Consider the following 5,470-nt stretch of genomic DNA (forward strand, 5'->3'; position numbering starts at 1 on the left):
GAGTCCACTTCATGCCTTCCTCCTCTAGTAGCCTTGCGAGGTCTACTATATTGTGAGTTATGGACCGCCATTTCCTCAATTTTGTTCCATGTTTGATTGTCATCAACTTCGCTGAACATTCCATTTGATCCCATGTTGAGAATGTTCCTTGAATCTTCATATAGACCGTTCCAAAATTGTTGTACCAAGAACCACTCGCTAAGTCCATGGTGAGGACATGAGCGACAAATTCCCTTGAACCGCTCCCAAGCTTCATACAAAGAATCTTCATCCCTTTGCTTAAAACCCGTAATTTGAGCTCTGAGCATGTTAGTCTTTTCCGGTGGGTAGAATTTTTTGTAGAAAGCTAGAGCCAACTTCTTCCAAGAATCAATTCCGAGAGTGGCCTTATCAAGGCCCTTCAACCATTGTTTCGCGGTGCCAATTAGAGAAAAAGGAAATAAGACCCATCGAATTTGGTCTTGAGTTACACCGGTTTGAGAAATCGCATCACAATAGTCACAAAAGGTTTCCATATGAGAATGAGGGTCTTCACTAGGCATCCCCCCAAATTGGCTCCTTTCGACTAATTGGATAAAGGCGGATTTGGCAATAAAATTTCCGGTCAAATGTTGTGGTGTGGGAGTACCATTGGGTAGGTTCTCCTCGGTGTGTACGGAATGTGATGAAAACTTAGGCATTGTGGGTTGATTTTGTGTGGAATTTTGTGTTGGGTTCTCCTCACCTTCTCTTGTAAAAGGGTTGATGAACTCAATAGTTGGTTGAATATCCACAACCTCATTAATACCTCTCAAATTCCTCCTAGCAAATCTTCTATTGTTTGTCAAAGTTCTTTCAATTTCACGATCAAAAGGTAACAAATCACCTTGTGATCTTCTAGACATGCAAAATATCAAACAACTTGAAAACAATTAGAACAAACCTTGAGGAGTTTTACTTCCCCAAGGCAAAGAAAGACACAACTAATAAAAATATAAGAAAATCTAAATCAAGGTAACACCGTCCCCAGCAACGGCGCCATTTTGATAGGGACAAGAGTTGGTCGTCACACATTCAATCAAACACAATTTATAACTTCACAAACAACTCTACAATTAGTAAAGAGGCAAGTAAAGGTCGGATCCCAAGGGACGGGAATTGAGATGAGATTTATATTAAAACTAGTGGTGTCTTAGGGGTGTCACAATTTGGGTTGATGTAGAAGATCACTAACTAGATAGCAATGAAAATAAATAAGCAAGATGAATTAAAAGGGTTGTAAACAATTGATAAAAAGCACTAGGGTATCATGGGGTCATAGGGGAATCATGGGAATTGATCATACAAACATGTTCTCAAATTATAAGCAAGCAATTATTGTTGTGATGGATTGAGTTGGGTTATATCTTACAATCCTAGGAAAGTTTGGGTCCCGGAGCCGAATCGATTAGATTGTATAACACCTACAAGTCGACTTAGTCTTTCCTACTCAACAACATGCATGGTCTAATGAGACTCGAGTTGGTTTATGTCTTACAAGTCTCATTGAAAAGATAGGTGATATTTAAAAAATGCAAGGATTCATAGGCTCACATTTCATCAAACATAACATGTGCATGAGTTGAGATCAAAATAAGCAAGCAAATAAACCATGAAAGCATATTAATTTAAGCATGAATCATTCCCCATGTTGGTTTCCCCTAATTACCCATTAACCCTAGCTAGGTCACTACTCACTCATTATCATATTGATCATGCTAGCAAGGTTGTCAATCATACCAACAAAAGGAAACATGATGAATAAATGAAAGTAATTAACAATAATTAAAAAGGGATTAAGAGAATTATACCTACTAATGATTCCAATAATAAAGCAAAGAATAAAAGAAGTACTTGATGCTTGATTGAGAGGTTGTCAATCTCCCAATAATAACCCAAATAGTCTTCAATTACCCAAAATAAAAGATGAACAAAAGAGAGATTAAGGAAATAAAACTTGTATTAAAACTTGATTAATTGTTGATTACAATACTAAAGAGAGATTTGATTGATATTAACTACTATAATAATTGATAAGAAGAACCTTGCTCTTCTAATTAGACTAATGGGGTATTTATAGTGGAAATTAGGTGGATGTATTAGGGTTAACTAAGGACTAAACTAGTAATTACACTTTTTAGATTGAGCAGGGAGACGCCGGTATTTTTCGAAGGAAGGGCTTCTTTCTTTGAAGCTTGAAGAAACGGATTTGTGCTGGACTAGAATCCGTGCGTCTTAGGCACGGGACGGGCGGATTCAGGAGCCTCTGCCCGGGTGTCTTCAAGGAAATCCGGGCGTCTTCTAGGCTTGCTGCCCGGGCGTCTTTGAAGGAAGACGCACGGATTGTCTTTGTGGAGGATTTCGGGCGTCTTCCAAATAATCCGCACGGGTTCTTTGGGATGCTTCATTTCTTTCTTCTTTTCTTCCTTTCCTTCATAAAATCCTTGGGGATTTCCTTGGGGATGCAAGGATCCTTCCTCAACGTTGCTCAACTATTATAATATGTACAAAGGCCTTCTAATCTTATCTCTCCTTGAAGCTTGGTCATTGAATTCAATCAATTTAGTCTCGTTTTGCCATGAAAATGCAAGATTCTTACTCCTTTCCTACCAAGGGATCAAAATCTCAAAGAATATGCAAAACAAAGAACTAAAGACAATAAATGACCCAAATATGCACTAAAAAGCATGAGAACAAGGCTAATTTGGGGGCTAAATATGCGCTAATTATGGTCACATCACTTGTAAAACAGTAAAAGTGTCATAAAATTTGTATAAATTTTCTCTCAAAAAAAAATTGTATAAACAAAAGATAGTGTTAATTGTGTATAATAATCAATTAGTAAATGTATAATTAAAGTTAGAGAGAGAAAGTGGAATTAATTAGTGTATAGGAAACTAATTAGTGTTAAGTGTGTTTCTTGCTTTCAATCTAAACCATCAATATTGGAAGATCCAAGAGATGTAGTGAGGACTTAGGGACTCAAAATATATGAGGGACTTATAAGAAATTCAGTGTATATATATATATATATATATATATATTTATATAGTCAAGATCCGGTGAGAACGGTGAGAACACCCTCTATTCAACTTATCAACTATCACACACTCCATTTAATAAACAAAATTAATAAACCAAACATCTCGCAAACCCCAGCACAAACACCAACCTCCCTTAACCTCTGTCACATCCCAGACTCCGTTGACCACTTGACGCCGGTGGACACCTCCATAAAGACGCCGACGGTACGAACTGAAGACGGAGTTGCATCACCGTCGACCACCGTCGACCAATTCAGAGGTTGCGCAGGAACGCAGTCTTCATTCTTTACCTACTGACGCCGACATCGAACATCCGGTAACCACCACCAACATCCACTCCGACAACCCCTCGCCCTCTTCTCCCAACACACCATCTCCCTTACATTTAAACCACATCATCGTCCTATCTCAGGTAAATAATTACCGTCTCGAAGTAAAATTGACGCACGCGAATTTACTTCTTCAATAAAAGCTTCTCTGCTCAATAAAATTTAATTCATAAAAAAATAGATCAAAAACTTAAATTAATCTAAAAGTGATAGAATTGCTAGAAAATCGTCGATCACATACAAAGAATCTACACTAATTTTTTATGTATATACACTAAAATTTGATGTATCTAGCACTATTTTAATGTATCTTAACATATATAGACACAATTAGTTATTAGGCACATCAAAATTAGTTTTAGATACATCAATGTATAAATACAACAATGTATTTCAGATCTACTTTCTGTGTTACCAAAGATATGCATCTCTTCGTCATCGGACTTAGTGTCGCCGTCGTCTGCGTGGTGGTAGGAGATAAGCTGAGGTGGCTGTCATAGGTCATGGTGAACTGTCGTGGTTAGTGGTGGTCGCCGGCGCCGACGACGTGCTGTTGAACCTTCGCTGGTCTCGAAATATCGTGGTGGGGTGGTGGCTATTGTGGTGTTGTCAATGGTACATGGTTAGGGATCGTGAATCAGTGATGCGTTAGTACTTAGTAGTGATGAATAGCTGATGTTTGGGCGAGGTTAATGACAGAGTTTTTAATTCATGATTGTGTTTGTATGAGGCAGAATATTGGCCGCTAATTCTTTTAATCATATGGTTAGAGTGCGTTCTCACCGAGTGTTCGTTCTCACCGGATCCTAAATCTATCTCTCTCTCTCTCTCTCTCTCTCTATATATATATATATATATATATATATATATATGTATATATATACATATGTATATATATACATATGTATATATATACATATGTATATATAGAGTCGGGATCCGGTGAGAACTCCTAAATATTTGAGGATTGAGGATTAATGAATACAATATCACAGGTTCTTCAATACAATATCACGAAAAATCTGGCCTTTGCAAAAAAAAAAAATTTTTTTTAAGAAAAAAAAATTTATTTTTTTGCACATCTTTTTTTTTTCGTGATATTTTATCGAATAACCTGTGATATTGTATTGAAGAACCTCTGATATTGTAACGAAATCCTCAATCCTCAAAAAGATAGTGTATCCTCACATGATCCCATTCCTGTATATATATACATATGTATATATATATATATATATATATATATAGTTAAGATCCGGTGCAAACGACTACTCGGTGAGAACGCATATCTACCATTAGATTAGACTAATATGAAAGGCTGAGATTAAAATTAAAAGAATCTCTACGCAGACCACTCTTTCCTCCCTCATTTACTAATTTACACCTGCCACATTCCAATTTACGCCGGAGCTCCGACAAGACTTTCGTAAAAAAATCTCGCCATTCCCACCATATAATTTCCCGAGCTCCGACCAAGCCCATCGTCGTCGACCCGTCTTGTATGTATATCCTTATCATTATACCACAACAATCGTGCCACCGGTGCCGTCACAAAGACGACAATAACTCTGGCAGGCGATCGCACCGACGCCACCAATGACGTCACTCCGGCTACCACAATGCCTCCTTTTCTCGCCCTTATTTCACTTCTCTTCTCAAGTGTCACTCCGGCTTTCACTTCTATTTGCAGGTGTCACAGCGGCTACTCGACGGTGGACAGGGGTAGTTTAGGTAGCAAGTGATGTTGTCGGTATTATCAGATGGGCCAGATGATGTCGTCTGGGTCCGACGTAGCTATCGTCAGAGACGGTCATTTCCATCGACGGCCATGGGACATCACACAACCACAAACTAACCTCTCTAAACTCTCCCTATCTTTATTTTCCGATCCCGCTGCCGAAAATTTAGAATTCTGATAATCTCAATCACGAAACGCAGACAAGGGTACAAAGCTAGTCATCGGTATTCAACAGAGGCCTCCGAGAGTTCTTAATGCTGTCCTGCTGTCACGTGGGTTCGCCAGCGGGGAAAAGTAGGTGGTCAACTGTTGATATTGGTTCACAAGAATCTGATTAATTT

General features: G+C 38.4%; 1 non-coding gene across 1 annotated transcript; it reads left to right on the forward strand.

Moving 5' to 3' along the window:
• Positions 1 to 201: 201 nt before the first annotated feature.
• On the forward strand, positions 202 to 308 carry LOC141645467 (small nucleolar RNA R71). Its single transcript, XR_012544949.1, has one exon. It is a non-coding gene; the product is annotated as a small nucleolar RNA R71 (small nucleolar RNA).
• Positions 309 to 5,470: the final 5,162 nt, after the last annotated feature.

The sequence above is a fragment of the Silene latifolia genome, chromosome 2 (assembly GCF_048544455.1).
Source record: "Silene latifolia isolate original U9 population chromosome 2, ASM4854445v1, whole genome shotgun sequence".
Classification (NCBI taxonomy): Eukaryota; Viridiplantae; Streptophyta; class Magnoliopsida; order Caryophyllales; family Caryophyllaceae; genus Silene; species Silene latifolia.